The 18,248-nt window shown below is 35.7% G+C and overlaps 1 long non-coding RNA gene across 1 annotated transcript in view; it reads left to right on the top strand.

The window, feature by feature from the left end:
* LOC140843748 (uncharacterized) overlaps positions 1-18,248 on the top strand; it is a 297,778-nt gene that overhangs the window by 249,969 nt on the left and 29,561 nt on the right. The window lies entirely within an intron of this gene.

Raw genomic sequence — 18,248 nt, 5'->3', positions numbered from 1 at the left:
CAGAATAGGAGAGAGAAAAGAAGACAATTTATTGAAGATGGGAATGGAAGTTGTGAGAAAGGAAAGGAAAGAGAAAGACTGAATGAAAGAAAAGATGTACAAAGGAAAGTAGAGAAGCAAGAGAGAGAAGTGGAATCTGTTGAGTTATATGCAGGGTGAGACAAGGGAAAAATAGAGAATTAGTTCATAGTGTAAGGATCTGATTGCACTGTGAGTCAGCCTGCCGCAAGTGTGAAATTTCATTAATTTTTAAAAATTTACAAGTTTTCATTCTACAAAAGAGAACTTGAACACACTGGAAACCAATGACTTTTCTTAGATCCATAAAAGAACTCATGTCATGGGGCAAACTGGCAGACAGAAATCTAAAATATAGCAGACCACTGAGGCTCACAGCGCAGATCAGCTCACCTAGAGCAGAAGCGCTGGGATAATACACCAGTAGAAACACTGACATGGTGATTTTGACAGTGGAGTGAGAAACTCTGGAAGGCCTAGTTTTAAGAGACCCACACTCTTGTGGATTTACCTATAGGAACTTCACTGGGTTCTCAGTGTGATGATCCTAGAAAAATCCTTTCATGCTCCCTGTTTTGGACAGGTAAGGGGCAGGATTTAGAGGGGCAGGATTTAGGAGATTTAATAAGCATTTAGAGAACTTAAGCATTTAAAAATTATCCAAAGCATTGTGATAACAAAGCCCGTTCTAAAAGGGAAACTAATTTAAAAGAGCCCAATTTAGTTGGGAAAAGGGATATTGGCTACCTTCAGCCCTTGTAGCATTTCCATCTTATCCAAAATGAGGATAAAGAAGCTAAGCAACACATCTGATTTTCACAGCTGCAAACACTTAGGCATACTAAAAGACTAGGATTTAATCATAACATTACAGATCACTTCCTCTCCCCCACACCTTACCACATCAACAGGGCTCCAGTATAACTGGATTATAATGGAAGGAGCTGTACTACAGATGGCAGTTAGGAAGAAGTTCTTAGAGAAACAAAGGATGTAACATGCACATATATGTATAATTGGGATACCAGAAAGAAAAGAGAAGAAAAAAAGAAATAGAAAAAATTTTGAAACAATAATGACTGAGGATTTTCCAAAGTTAATGACAGACAGCAAATAACAGCTGCAGGAAGCTCAGAGGACAGCAAGCAAGAAAAATACCAAACAATCTACCCCTACACATGTCATATACAAATTACAGTAAAGCAAAACCAAAGAGAAAGATGTAGAAGAATAAAAAGCAGCAAACAAAAATTCCTTACTTACTGAAGAACAAGGATAAGAATTTCACAAACTTCTCATGAACCATGCAAATAATAAAAGGGAGTGAGATATTTAAAATTTCACAAGATAAAATCATCAATCTAGACTACTATATGCAACAAAATTAATCTTTAAAAGTAAAGATGTCGAAGACATTCTCAAGCAATGCAGGAGGAAATTAATCACCAGGAGACCTGCTCTGAAATAAATATTAAGAGTAGTTCCTCAGAGAAAAGTAAATAATATAGGTCAGAAACTCAAATGAACATAAAGAGACAGGAGACAAGAGGTTATAAAGTAGGCACTTCCCATAAAGTGTTATTTGAAAGTGGACTCAGTTATGAAGGTATATTACAAACTCTAGGACAAGTACTTTTTAACTTTTAAAAAAAGTTAAAAAAAGTGTAATTGATATGCTAAGGGAGAAAACTGAATCACATAAAATGTTCAATTGTAATCAGAAAGGGAAGAAAAAGGGGAAGATAGAAAAAGAAACAAAGAATATATACAATGAATAGAAAATAGTTAAAAATACAATATTAATCAAACTATATAAATAATCACATTAAGTACAAATGGCCTTAAGGCAAAAATTAAAAACTGGACTGTAATGCAGAGTGGATAAGAAAAAAGACCCAACTATGTGTTGTCTATAAGGTAGCTACTTTGAATATAAAAACCAATATTAGTTACATACTAAGGTATGAAAAAGATATAAAGATGTAAAACTAATCAAAGAGAGTAGGAATAATTATATTAATTTCAGACAATGCAGACTTCAGAGAAAGGAAAATTAACAGAGAGAAGGTGGGACCTTATATAATAATAAGGTCATTAATACTCCAAGAAGATTAACAATCCTTAACAGGTAGTTACCCAAAAATAGGGCACTAAAGTAAGCATTACAAAAGGTAAAAGGAGATGGCAGTATAGGGTAAATACACAAATCTGTTATTATAGTTGGAGCTTTCAACACCTATCTGTCTTTCAGTAACTGATATCCAGTAGACAGGACATCAGCGAGGATATAATGTAACCTGTACAATACTATCAATCAACTGTATCTTAGTGATGTATATAAAATGCTTCATTCAAAAATATCAGATTAAGATTACATGCATCATTCACCAGGATGGACCCTGGGTCATAACCCTGGTTCATAATTCACACCTTAACAAACTTAAAATAAGAGAAATAATAAAAAGTATGGTATGTTCTTAGATTATATTGGAATTAAATGGAAATCACTATCTATATTTTCAGATAGAAAGATGTTGGGAAAATCCAAAAAAATATTTGGCCATTAAAGAACACATGCTTAATAACATGTGGGGCAAAGAACAACTACCAAGAGAAATATTAAGGATATTTTATACATAATCTAAGTGAAAATGCCGCCTATCAAGCTTGTGGGCTGCAGCCAAAACAACAATTAGAGAGAACTTTGTAATACTGAATGCATATATTAGAAAAGAAGAAAGAGCTGAAGTCAATAAATTAAGTTTCCACCTTAGGAAACAGAGAAAGAAGAACAATCTAAGTCTAAACTAACAGAATCAAAGAAAAAATAAATACAAATTAGAGCAGAAATCCTCGATGCTGAAAACAAAACAAAAATAGAAAAAAAGGTATATGAAAGCAAAAGCCAGCTCATTGAAAAATTCATTTGAATTCATAGCCTGGATGACAAAGGAAAAGAGAAGACACAAACTAACATCAGAAATAAGAGGTCATCACTACAAGTCCTAGAGCATTAAAAGGATTTTTTTTAAAAAAGTGGTTTTATGAGCAACTCTATGCCCACACATGTAATTTTTGTATAAAATGAATAATTTCTTGGAAACACAGTACAAAAAAAGAGAAACAGATAATTTCAGTAGGGTGAATAGGCCTATCACTATTAGAGAAATTGAATGAACACTTAAGAAACTTCCCCAAAATGGAAAGCATTAGACTCAAATGTTTTTTCACTTGTGATTTCTACTAAGCACTTTTGAAAAAAGTGATACAAACTTTCTATCTCAGAAAATAAAAGCAGAGGGCACACTTCTAACTTATTCTATGAGGGCAGGACTACTTTAAAAACAAACCAGATAAAGATGTTATGAGAAAGGAAACCAACAGACAGATATTTCTATGAACATAGATGCAAAAATTATCAAAAAATTACTGGGAAATCAAATCCAACATATTGTACACCCAGACTAAGGAGGTTTATTCCAAATGTACAAAGCTAGTTGACCAACTAGTATAACCAGCTATAGTAAAGGTGAAGTAAAGTTGAAAAATTATATAAATATATCAGTTCTTGCAGAAAAAGCACTTGACCAAGTCCACTACTGTCAAGAAAGACTATCACCAAACTAGGAATAGAGTACTTCCTCAAGTTGATAAAGAACATCTACAAAATATGTTACCACTAACATAATACTTAATGGTGAGAAGAAAAATGTCTTCTCCTTAAGATTGTGAGCAAGGTAGCAGTGCCCTCTTTTACCCCTACTATTCAACATCATATTAGAAGTCTTACCTAGTACAATAAAGCAAGAAAAGAAGAATTACAATGATTTTTGGGGGAAATTTGTACAGTTTGGGAAAGAAGAATTACAGTCTCTTTGTTCACAAATGACATCATGGTGTGTGTACAGAATTGCAAGGAACTGACATAAAACAACTTCCACAACTAATATGCAACAATAGCAAGGTCACAGGACACAAGGTTAATGTATATAAGTCAGTTTCTTTCTTTCACACCAGTAATGAATCATTAGAGTTTGAAATTAAAAATATAGTACCATTTATATTAGGCCCTCCAAATTAAATATTTAAATCTAAATCTAACAAAATACACATAGATTCTATTATTTAAAAATGCAAAACTCTGTTGAAGGAACTTAAAAAAATAAAATGCAGATATATTTAATGTTCATGGATTGGAAGGCTCACACCATTAAGATGTCAATAATTCTAATTTAATCAGTGCAATTTCAAACAACTGAAACTATTTTTTGGAGTTCAGCAAACCGATTCTAAAGTTTATATGGAAAGGCAAAGACCCAGAATATTCAACACAATATTGATGAAGTAAACATTTTGAAGACTACACTTGACTGTAAGACTTCACTATAAAGGTACAGAGATCAAGACAGCATTTGAATCAGTGAGAGAGGAGACACATGGAGATCAATGGAAAGAATAAAGATCCCTCAAATAGACATATGCAAATATAGCTAGTGAGTCTTTGACTAAGAAACAAAGGCAATTCACTGGGGAAAGGACATTATTTTCAACAAATAATGCTGAAAGAATTAAACATCTCTTTTTGAAAAATAAGTCTAGATGCAGACTTTATATAACTTCTCACAAAAATTATCTCAAAATATATCATAGATGTATATGTAAGATGCAAAACTATAAAAACTGTTAGAAGATAACATCAGAAAATATATGCAAATATACACAAGCAAAAATCATGATCCATGAAAGAAAAAAAAAGACAACTTGGACTTAGTTAAAATTAGAACCATCTGCTCTTCAAAAGATACACTTAGAGAATGAAAATACAACCCATAGGCTGGGAGAAAAAATTTGCAATACTCATAGCTGACGATCAACTTGTATCTAAAATATTTTTTAAAAACATCTCAAACTGAACAATAAGAAGACAACAATACAATTTAAAAATCAACAAAAATCTGGACATCTCACCAAAGAAGATATACAGGTGGCAAATAGACATGTAGAAAGATACTCAACATAATTTTTCATAAGGGAACTGCTAATTAAAACAAGATACCTCAACACACCTATGAGAATGGCTAAAATCCAAAACACTAAAAATACCAAATGCTGGTCAGGATGTGGAGCAACAGGGGTATCATTCATTACTGGTGAGAAGGCCAAATGGTGCAGCCACTTTAGAATACTGTTTAGCTGTTATTTACTGTAGGGGATTAAAGGGATTTTTTGGTTTTACAAAGAAAAAGATGTGTCCATGAGAGACAATAACATACAGTAAGCTTTTGTGTGTGTGTGAGCTGTCATCCAGAAATGAGCGAGGCAACGTGCTGCTAGGGGAAAGGGGAATTGGAGAGGGGATTGTCTAGGTGATGTTTCTGAGTAGCATGGTGGACCTTCTCCAGCTCGTATAACTCTGAAGGGCATTAGTGGCTGAGGGTCTTAAAACCATATTGCTCTATCTCATTAATGGCCAACTAATACTAATTAGTTTACACAATTCTGAGAACTGAATGGTGGCCTCAAATTCTTATGTGGAGCCCCTAACCCCACACAGTGATGGTATTTGGAAATGAGGCTTTTGTAAAGTAATTAGGTTTAAAGGATGCATGAGAATGGAGCTTTCCTGATTACTACCCTTACAAGAAAAGATACCAAAGAGATCACTTTTCCTCTGTGTTAATCATTTGAGGACAAAGAGAGAAGAAAGCCACCTCAAAATCAGGAAGAGAGATCCCTACAGGAACTGAATTGTCCACTGCTTCTTCTTGGATTTTCCAGCACCCAGAACTATGAGAAAATAAATTGTTATTTAAGCCACACAGTCTGTGTTTTTACATTATGGCAGTCAGAGCTAAGACACCCAGAGTATACATATGGTAAATTCAATGCCTAAGTATTTGCTTGATTGAGTTTAGAATTAGTGGACTTGTGAGGCAATGAATAAATTACATAGGGGCCACTGTACACAGTGAAGAAATTACATCAGGGCCACTGTACACAGGCCATCTTTGGTTCATTCTTGTAACACAAAGCTAAACACAGTCTTACCATATGATCCAGCAGTCACATCCCTAGGTATTTACCTGAGTTGAAATCTTATGATCACACACAAACCTGCATGTGGATGTTTATAGCAGTGTTATTCATATGTGCCCCAAACTGCTAGCATCCAAGATTTGAACGGATCAGTTGTGTTACATACATTCAATGCAATAGTATTCAGCAACAAAAAAATGAGCTAGCAAGCTACAGAAAGACATGGGAAACATCAAATGCATGTTGCTAACTAAAAGAACCCCATCTGAAGAGGCTACATACTGTGATTCAAATTATATGATATTCCAGAAAAGACAAAGCTATAGAAATATCAAATATTCCTGAATCCATACTGATATATATGGTTGAGTAAATTAACAAATAGGTGAGAAATAAAACTGTGCAGAAAAATGCAAAATAATTTATGTAGTTATTCCACCCTGAAGGAAAGGAAACATAACTTCCCACTCCTTAAGTGTGGGCTGCACGTAACAACTTCCTGCCAGAGTAAAACATGGAAATGGGGTAGGGGAGAAAAGTGCTACTTTATATCATAGAAATTTGACAAATGCAACATAAGCCAAATGATTGAGGTCAACATCATAAATCAATAATCCTGATCAAGAGATCAATCAAGATCAATAATCATAAATTATGTTGATATTGTGATGACAATGACAATTACCTCGGTGTAATCATCCCCAAAAATCTAACCATTAGAAAGAAAATCAGCATTCTATTATATATCTGTCCAGTACTCCTTCAAACTGTCAAGATCATCAAAAGTAAGGAAGTCTGAGTAAATGTCATAGTCACAGAAGCTTAAGGAGACAGGACAACTCAATATTCTTTGAAATCCGGGTGGGATCCTGGAACAGAAAACGACATTAGGTAAAAAGTAAGGAAATCTGAATAAATTGTGGCTGTGGACTGATAATAATATTTCGATATTGGTTCATTAATCATTAAAATGTGCCACGTTAATATAAGATATTAACAATAGAGTAAACTGTGTGTGTGTGTGTGTTGGGGTGGAGGAATATATGGGAACTATTATGTACTGTATGCTGTTTTTCTGTAAATATAGCATAAATCATGAAGTCTTTTAATAAAATTTAATGTATTTAGCAAAATATTTCTCATTACAATTGGGTTTGTTTCTATTTTAAATGTCTTATAACAGTGTGAAAAGCAAGGTCCTCAGAAAAAGATAAAAATAAAGGTTGTGGGAAAGTTGTCAGTCTATTCATTCCCCTAGGAGATGTAAGCCTAATTTAATTGGCTTCCCTTTAGGATATTGTGTTGCCGATATTTTATTTCATTGCCTTGAGAGTGTGTTAATAATAGAAAATCATTAGGTGAAGAATGTGCATTCCAGAATGGAAGATACATGTAATAACTATGTTTCAAACTAATATATAACTAACATACTCTCTCTATTAGTGAAGAGAAGGTAAATCTTTTAACAAAACTTCACTGCCATTAACTATTTAATCAGGTGTGAAAATAATAGAAAACATACATGATTTTTACTATCAGAAACATTTACAGATACTAAAATACAAAATCTCAAATAGCAATGGCCCTTATGCTAGCACACACACACACACACACACACTTCTTAGAACAGAGTGTAGAAGTGATTCAAGTAAGGAAAGTCTATAAGCAGTGCTCAGGGAGAAAAAGATGCAGCAGTTAAATTCTGGAAGTTATATATCATCCAGCCTCTCACCAATCCCTTCATGTGTAAGTATTTATTAAGTGGCTACTATGTACCAAACTCTTACATAGACCCTGGAGCTGTAATGTCAAATAAGACAGAGAACCCAATAATCAGCAAACAATGAGAACTGAAGAAAGGGAGTATTCTGTGTGTAAGATTGGAGGAGAGTGGTAAAGATAATGAAGGGAAACTGAGTAAGAAAAGAAGTAAAATCTGCTATTTCATTCTCAAAACCATCCCAGGTTTCTTTTTCTTTCTGAAAAGTCTCTTATTTCCTTCTCTTTTCTGATTGAAATATTTATGGCCTTTGAAGACTGATCTTTTCTGTGTAATTCTTTCCAGGTATACAACTCCCTTCTTGATATAAAGATACATTAACACTGGTTTATACAGTGTAGAATTGATTGCTTGCTATTTTACTAATAAACATTTTATCTTTTCCATTTGCCTGTAACTCATTGAAGGCAAGACCATCTCTGTCTTTACAATATTGTCTGTTACATTTAAAGGATGTAATTGGGACAAATTTGTAATTGTTAATAAACTCTAAATTTAGATGTCCTGTTTGGACTTCTCCCCTAAACCCCCAAATCATGAATTTAACTTCTTACTAGATATCTCCACTTGATGTTAAATAGGCATCTAAAACTTAACATGTAGAGACCTTTTGATACTTCCTCCCAAACTGATCCAATAGTAATTGTGATTTCACTAAATGGTAACTGTATTCTTCCAATTGCTCAAGCAGTAATACGTGTTACTTTTGTTGACTCTCTGCTTTGTCTAACATTCTACATGCAATATATTAACAAATTCTGTCAGCTTTACTACCAACATTTATCCAGAATTTGTTCACTCCTCCTTGCCTCAACTATGTCCATTGGTCTGTTTCCAGGCCAAGCTACCTCACCCAAGCCTTAATTTTTGTACTACTCCGCTACATGGTTTTCCTCCTTTCTGTTGCATGCAATCAGTATATTGTCTACAGCAGTTAGAGTAACACTGTTCAAATGTAAGGTGGATATTTTTGCTTCTCTGTTGATTTCAGTGGCCTGTCATCTAATCAATGTGGAAGTAAAAGTCTGTAATGACTTGCAAAGCCTTATATGAACTGGACCCAGGTATCCTTCCATGTTCATTTCTAGCAGACTTTTCTTCTTACTTTGTTTCAGTCAACGGGACTCTTGAATATCTCTAGATCATACTAGACAGTCTCCTAAGACACACCACAACCTGTGCTTGTTCCTCTGACTGGAATGTTCCCCCCAGGTATTTCATAGCTTACTAATTTACCTTCTTCATTTCTTCACTCTTATGTCACCTTTTCAGTGAATCTTTAAAGGCAAATCCTATATAAAAGGATTTTATGCAGTCCTCTTATCTCTTAAAAATTATTTTTCTTAGCTTTATCATTTTCTAAAAAAATTATATTTGTCTTTTTACTCACTAGGAAGAAAGCTCTGCAAGTGTTACAATATATCCACTATTTCTAAAAGATTCCCTAGAACATAACACTTAAAAATTACTTTCTGGATAAAAAAATAAGTGCATGATTGAAGGTAATTTGTTGAGTTAATTTAAAACGTACTACATATGATGTCCTGACATATCTTTTCTTCTCAGATACTGATCCATTAATTTATGTCACTAGCTTAGTCAATGCAATAGAATTATTTCAAGTGAATTGTGTAAATCAAATATTTGTTTAGAGAGAAACTTTGGTTATAAAAACAAGTTTCAATTCAAATCTAAGCTTCAGTTTGCAAAATGACAGGATACCTTTTTTTTATTATTTTCTGAACAAGAATACTTTCCTGAAATAGAGCACAACAGGCAGTTGGATTAATATGGTTAAAAGAAAAAAGGTGAAATTACAGGAAACGCATTCACTTATTTTTGTTTTATTGTTGACTCCAACATAGCAGAATCATTTTTTCTCATTTTCCTTCTTTTCCATCTTACCTAATTTCTGAATTCTGCATTTACTGTTGTCTTCTTACCAATATGACAAGCTGACCCCCTGCCTAGAAACCCTCCATTCTTCCCAAGCCATTTTTTTTCTTTCCCTACTACCACTTGATTTTTTTCCCTTATTTATACTTCCCCCTCAGTGAAGTTTCACAATGCCTGATACACTTTTTGTCACAATTCTCTTCACTATCCAGTCCACACTACACATTAATAATGTAATATTTATTAAACTCCCATCTATTAAGGCTACTGATCTATAGGAAAAAGTCTCTCTTTTACATATAAAATTCTGAGATCACTTATCTTTCAAAAGCCAGCTCATATGTTAACCCCTCTCTCTGTTTTCCCTGGCCCACTTAACCATAATTCCCTACCCTCAACTGTTTTCTTACCTGTATTCCTACTTAATTTTATTTCTCTTTAATTACAAATATTTATTTTTGTTTCTGTCATCCCAAAGAACTAATAATGTGAGTCTTCCCATTTGCATTACAAGTACTCCTAATTTTATTGTACTTTATTAGCACCTCACAAATATTGCACTTTTTACAAATAGAAGTTTTATGGCAGCCCTGCCTTGAGCAAGTCTATCAGTGCCATTTTCCAACAGCATTTGCTCTTTTTGTGTCCTGTTGCATTTTAGTAATTCTCACAATATTTCAAACTTTGTCATTATTATTATATTTGCTATGGTGATCTGTGATCAGTGATCTCTGATGTTGCTATTGTAATTGTTTTAAGGTGCCATGAACTGTGCCCATTTAAGATAGCAATCTTAATTGGTAAATATTGTGTGTATACCCTGACTGGTCCACCAAACTGTTGTTCCCTTATCTTTCTTTACACATTGGGCCTGCCTATTCCCTGAGATACAACATATTGAAAGGATGCTAATTAGTAGCCCTACAATGTCCTCTAAGTGTTAAGTGAAAGGAAGAGTTGCATATCTTTCACTTTAAACCAAAAGCTAGAAATGAGTAAGTTTTGTGAGGAAGGCATTTTGAAAGCTGCGATTGACCAAAAGGAGGCCTCTTGTGCCAGGTAGCCAGCGAATGCAAAGGAAAAGTACATGGAGGAAATTAAGTGCTACTCCTGTGAACACACACAAATGGTAAGAAAGTGAAACAGTCTTATTGCTGATGTGGAGGAAGTTTGAGTAGTCTGGATGAAAGATCAAATCAGTCACAGCATACCCTTAAACAAAAGCATAATCCAGAGCAAACCCCTAACTCTCTTCAATTCAGTGAAGCCTGAGAGGGGTGAGGAAGCTGGAAAGTAAAAGTTGGAAGCTAGGAGAGACTGGTTCATGAGGTTTAAGAAAATAAGCTTTCTCCATCACAGCAAAGTACAAGGTGAAGCAGCAAGTACTGAAGGAGAACCTGAAACCAGTTATACAGATGATCCAGATACTATAATTAATGAAAGTGGCTACACTAAATAACAGATTTTCAGTGTAGACAAAAGAGGCTTAGGCTGGAAGAACATGCCATCTAGAACTGTCATAAAGGGAAGAAGTCAATGCCTGGCTTCACAGCTTCCAAGGATGGACTCACTCTCTTATTAGGGCCTAATCCAGCTGGTGTCTTCAAATTGAAGCCAGTGCTCATTTGCCATTTCAAATGGGCTAGTGCCCTTAATGATTATGCTAAATTTACTCTGCCTATGCTTAATAAATGCAACAAGGCCTGGATGATAGCACTAATATTTACAACATGGTTTACTGAACATTTTAAGCTCACTGTCAAGAACTACTCAGAACAAAAAGACATTACAAAATATACAGCTTATTGACAATTCACCTGCTCATCCAAGAGCTCCAATAGAGAAGTAAAGTTAAGATTAAAATCATTTTCATGCCTTTGAATACAGTATCCATTCTGTAATCCATGGATCAAATAGTAATTTTTCCCTTCAAACCCTATTCCTTAAGAAATACATTTTGTGATTTGGCTTAAAGATGGCAGCATGAAAAGTGAGACAGAAACCTCCTCACAAAACAACATATATTATGAAAATATAGCAAACACAGCTAATCCTGAAAAAGCAAGAGGAAAGAAGACTGTGACAGACTGCCCACATCTGGGGAAAACAGAAGACCTCGTGGAAAAGGATAAAGTAGCAAAGCCAAGATCTGTAGGGACCCAAGCCCTTCCCCCACCCCAGCTCACCAACTGGAAGAAGATAAAATGGAGCAGGGAGGATGGAGGCCTAGGAATGCTGAACACCCAGCCCTGGATATCTGCACTGAGAGCACAAACCTACATTACATGGTGCTCTGGAGATTAGTGGGGTTGGAAAGCTAAAACAGGTAGATTACTTGGAGACAGAGATTCCAGCCACATGTGGAGAAGAGGTGCCTACAACTGGTCACTCTGGAACAAAGGTGGGCACTGTGAGAGGCTTCCAAACAGTGAGAAGGCTGCAAAAGAGGCAAGGATTGCATAGAGCATGCTGCTCAAGAGAAAGGATAAGTGAACAAAATCATCCTGGTGCACTCAGCCTAGCAGCTTGGGAAATTTTGGGAGCTCCAGGCACTTCATCCCCCTGATGGGCAATGGAGTCCCAAGGCCACACACTGCAATTCTCAGGCTTCCACTCCTTCCTCCTGGCTGGCACTTGCTCACAAACCTACTGCCCCTGGCTAACTCTCCACCCTGCCATCACACCAGGTCACAAAAGGACGGCCCCATCTATGGCAGTTACAGGAGCATAGCATAGAGGCTCCTGCCTGCATGCTCTGCCCACTGGCCCTGGCAGTGGAGGCAGGCACCACAGCCAGGAAGCAAGAAAGAAGTGTTTCCTCCCAGCAGGGACCAGTGGCGTTCACCAACGACCCCCGCCATTGCTCCAGGTCCTGAGAGTCAAACTTCTAGGAACTAGAGGGTGCCTCCTACATGAAGTTATTACTCCATATTATTCATTAGAAATATGAAATGTCAAAAGAACCTAGAATCTGGCAGAAACAAAAATCCCACAAACACCAGAAAGAGGGCCAAGTGAAACTGAGCTCATCAATTATCCTGATAAATATTTCAAAATAAAAATCATAAATATGCACACGTGGATATAGAAAAGTATTCAGGACCTCAGGAAGAACTTCAGGAAAGAGATAGAAACTAAAAAACACAGTATCTGAATTGAAACATACAATCAAGGGATTTAAACACAGATTAGATGAAATAAAGGAGACCATAAATGAAACAGAAATTACAGAACAGGAATACAAAGAAGCTGAGGCACAGAAAGAAAAGAATCTCTAGGAATGGAAGAATATTAAGAGAGCTGGGTGAGTAATCCAAAGAGAACACTATTCACATTATAGGGGTACTAGAAGAAAAAGAGAGAGAAAAGAGATAGAAAGTGTCATTGAGGAAATAATTGCTGAAAACTTACCCAAACTTGGGAAGGAGATACTCTCAGGCCATGGAGGTGCACAGACCTCCCAACACAAGGGACCCAAGGAAGACAACACAAAAACATACAATAACTAAAATGGCAAAGATTAAGGATAAAGACAGAGTATTGTAGACAGAGAGAGAGAAAAGATCACATCCAAAGGAAAACCCATCAGGTTATCATCAGACTTTTCAACAGAAACCTTACAGGCCAGAAGGGAGTAGCATGAAAGAGAAGGGCCTTAAGCCAAGAATACTCTACCAAGAAAGATTATCATTTTAATATGAAACAGGGATTAAACAATTTACAGATAAGCAAAAGGTGAGAGAGTTTAACTCCCACAAACTGTCTTTACAGTGTATTTTAGAGTGAATGCTCTAGATGGAAGTGTTCCTAAGGCTAAATAGCTGTCAACAGAGAAAATAAAACCACAGTAAGGGAAGTTAACAATTACTAAGCAAATGCAAAATTAAGTCAACTACCTACAAAGTCAGTAAAGAGATACACATACAGCACAGACTATGACACCTAATATATAAAGAGTGAAGGAGAAAGAAAAAGAATGACACACACATACAAAAAAAAGCCCTTTAGATTGTGTACTTAGCATACTAACCAAGTTAGACAATTAGATAGTAAAGAAGCTACCCTTGATTCTTTGGTAACCATGAATCTAAAGCCTGCAATGGCAATAAGTATATGTCTATCAACAATCATCCTAAATTAAATGGACTGAATGCACCAATCAAATGACATAGAGTTACAGAATGGATAAAAAGCAATACCCATTTATATGCTTCCTACAAAAGACTCACCTCAAACCCAAAGACATGAACAGACTAAAAGTGAAGATATGGAAAAAGATAATACATGCAAATAGTAGGGAGAAAAAATCAGGACTTGCAGTACTTGTATTGGACAAAATAGAATCCAAAACAAAGAAAGTGACAAGACAAGGACACTATATAATGATAAAGGGGTCAGTCCAATAAGAGGATATAACCATTATAAATATCTATGCACCCAAACACAGGAGCACCAACATTTGTAAAACAAACACAGAATTAAAGAGGGCAATATAATGCAATGAATTCATTTTAGGATACTTCAACACACCACTCACTCAAAAAGGACAGATCAATCAGATAAAATAAGTAAGGAGACAGAGGGACTGAACAGCAAGCACATTAGAACAGATGGACCTAATGGACATTTACAGAACACTTCACCCAAAAGCAAAAGGATACACATTCTTCTCAAGTGTACATGGAATGTTTTCCAGAAAAGATCAAACACTAGGCCACAACAAGAGCCTCGTTAAATTCAGAAGGATTGGAATTGTGCCAACCAGTTTTTCAGACCACAAAGGTATGAAATTAGAAATAAATTATGCAAAAAAACAGAACAAAACAAAAAAATCCCACAAACACATGGAGGCTTATCAACATGCTCCTAAATAATCAATGGATTGATGACTAAATAAAAACAGGGATCAAGCAAATGAAAACAATAAGTCAACACTGCAAAAAATCCATGGGATGCAGTGAAGTTCGTGCTAAGAGGGAAGCATATTGCAATACAGACTTACATCAGAAAAGAAAAATCCCATAAGAGCAGTCTGAACTCACAATTAATGAAGCTAGAAAAAGAAGAACAAATGAGGCCTGAAGTTAACAGAAGGACAGACATAATAAAGACTAGAGCATAAATAAATGCAATCAAGAAGAATAAAACAATGGAAGGAAACAGTGAAAGCAGGAGGAGGTTCTTTGGGAAAAGAAAGAAAATAGATAAACCTGTGGCCAGACACATGAAGAAAAAATGGGAGTTTACACAAACAGAATCAGAAATGAGAAAGGAAACATCACTACGGATACCACAGAAATTCAAAGAATTATTAGAAAATACTATGAAAAATTATGTGTTAACAAACTGGATATCCTAGAAGAAATGGACAACTTTCTAGAAAAATACAAATTTCTTAGGCTGAACCCAGGAAGAAACAGAAAATCTTAACATACCATTTACCAGAAATGAAATTGAACTGGTAATCAAAGATTACCTAAGAACAAAAGGCCTTGATGAGATGGCACTGAATTTTACCAAACATTTATTGAAGACCTAATGAACATAGATGCAAAAATACTCAACAAAATATTAACAAAGCGAATTCAAAAATACATCCAAAAGATCATCCATCAGGATCAAGTAGGATTTATTCCAGGGATGCAAGGATGGTACAATATTTGAAAATCCACCAGCATCATACCCCACATCAACAAAAAGTTCAAAAATCATATGATCATCTCCATAGATATTTAAAAAGCATTTGAAAAAATTCTACATCCATTCATGATAAAAACTGTCAACAAAATGGTAATAGAGGACAAGTACCTCAACATAATAAGGACCATATATGACAAACACACAGCCAACATCATACTTAAAAGCAAAGCAAAAAACAGAGAGCTTTTTCCTTTAACATTGGGAACAAGTGAAGGATGCTCACTCTACCACTTTAATTCAACATAGTACTGGCGGTCCTAGCCACAGAAATCATCCAACACAAAGAAATAAAAGCTACGCAGATTGGTAAAGAAGAAGTTAAACTGTTACTGTTTGCAGATGACATGATATTGTACATAAAGAACCCTAAAGAATCCACTCCAAAACTACTGGAACTAATAACTGAATTCAGCAAAGTTGTAGGATACAAAATTAATACACAGAAATCTGTTGCATTCCTATACACTAACGATGAACTATCAGAAAGGAGAAATCAGGAAGGCAATTCCATTCACAGTTGCATCAAAATAAATAAAATAGGTAGGAATAAACTTAATCAATGAAGTGAAAGACCTATACTCTGAAAACTACAAGACACTCAGGATAGAAATTAAACACACCAATAAATGGAAATTGATTCCATGCTCATGGATAGGAAGAATTGATAATGTCACAATGGCCATCCTGACTAAAGCAGTTTGCATATCCAATGCAATCCCTATCAAAATACCAACAGCATTCTCCAATAAACTAAAAAAAATAGGTCTAAAATTCATATGGAACCACCAAAGACTCCGAATAGCCAAAGCAATCCTGAGAAGAAAGAACAAAGTCGGGGAGGGATCTCGCTTCCCAACTTCAGGCTCTACTACAAAGCCACGGTAATGAAGATAATTTGGTTCTGGCACAAGAACAGACCCACAGACCAGTGGAACAAGACAGAGATTCCAGATATTAACCCAAGCATATATGGTCAATTAATATATGATAAAGGATCCATGGACAATAAAATGGGGATATGACAGCCTCTTCAACATCTGGTGTTTGGAAAACTGGACACCTACATTTAAGAGAATGAAACTGCATCATTTTCTAACCCCATACAGAAGAGTAAACTCAAAATGGATTAATGACCTGAATATAAGTAATGATACCATAAAACTCTTAGAAAAAAACATAGGCAAAAAAACATTAAGTTGCTATAAACATGAGCAACTTTTCCCTGAATACATCTTCTCAAGAGAAACAAGCAAAAATGAACAAATAGGTCTAGATCAAACTAAAAAGCTTCTGTACAGCAAAGGACACCATCAGTAGAATAAAAAAGCATCCTACCATATGGGAGAATATGTTCATAAATGACATATCTAAAAGGGGTTAACTTCCAAAATATATAAAGAACTCACAAGCCTTAACACCCAAAAAGCAAACAACCCTATTAAAAACTGGGCAGAGGACCTGAATAGACACTTCTCCAAAGAAGAAATTCAGAGGGCTAACAGGCACAGGAAAAGATGCTCCACATTGCTAATTATTAGGGAAATGCAAATTAAAACCTCAATGAGATATCACCTCACATCAGTTAGGATGGCCAGCATCCAAAAGACAAGACACAATAAATGCTGGCAAGGATGTGGAGAAAGGGGAACACTCCTACATTCCTGGTGGGAATGTAAATTAGTTCAATGGTTGTGGAAAACAATATGGAAGATCCTCAAAAACTAAAAATGGAAATACCATTTGACCCAGAAATTCCACCTCTGGAAATTTACCCAGATAAAACAAGATTCCAGTTTGAAAAAGACATATGCACCCCTATATTTATTGTAGCAGTATATACAGTAGCCAAGAAATGGAAACAACTTAAGTGTCCATCAGTAGATGAATGGAAAAAGAAGAGGTGGTACATATACACAATAGAATATTATTCAGCTATAAGAAAATGAATCTTACCATTTGCAACAACATTGATGGAGCTAGAGGGTATTATGCTCAGGAAAATAAGCCAGACAGAGAAAGACACGTACCAAATGATTTCCTGCATTTATGGAGTATGAAAACAAAGGAAAACTAAAGGAACAAAACAGCAGCAGGCTCACAGACTCACAGAGATGAGAGGTTACCAAAAGGAAGGGGCTGGGGGAGGATGGGTGCAGAGGGAGGGGGAAGGGTATTAAGGGCCAGTATGACTGGCACACATGGTGTGGGTGTGGGTCACGGGGAAGACAGTGTAGCCAAGAAGTAGTGACTCTGTGGCCTCCTTTTACTACGCTGATGGCAGTCGCAGTGGGGTGTGGGGGGACTTGATATTATGGGTGAATGTAGTAACCACACTGTTGCTCATATGAAATCTTCATAAGCATGTATATCAATGATACCTTAATAAAAAAAACCTTTTGTAAGTCTATAGCTGCCGTAGATAGTGATTCCTCTGATCTCTCTGGGAAAAGTATATTGAAAACTTATGGAAAGGATTCACCATTCTAGATGCCATCAAGAACATTAATGACTCTGGGAGGAGGCCAAAATACCAACATTAATAGGAGTTTGGAAGAAGTAGATTCCAACCCTCATGGATGACTTTGAAGGGAAAGGAAGTGGAGGAAGTAACTGCAGAGGTGATAGAAATGGAGAACAAAAATAGAAATGGAGGCTAAAGATATGACTGAATTGCTGAAACCTCATAGTAAGACCTTTAACAGAAGAGGAATTACTTCCTTGAGATGAGCAAAGAAGGAGGTTTCTTGGTATGGAAACTACTCCTGGTGTAAATGCTATGACAATTGTTGACATGGCAACAAAGGATTTAGAATACTAC

This window comes from Manis javanica, chromosome 10, assembly GCF_040802235.1.
Source record: "Manis javanica isolate MJ-LG chromosome 10, MJ_LKY, whole genome shotgun sequence".
NCBI classification, from domain to species: Eukaryota; Metazoa; Chordata; class Mammalia; order Pholidota; family Manidae; genus Manis; species Manis javanica.
The sequence above is the reverse complement of the archived record's forward strand: the minus strand, read 5'-3'. Positions and strand labels throughout refer to the sequence as shown.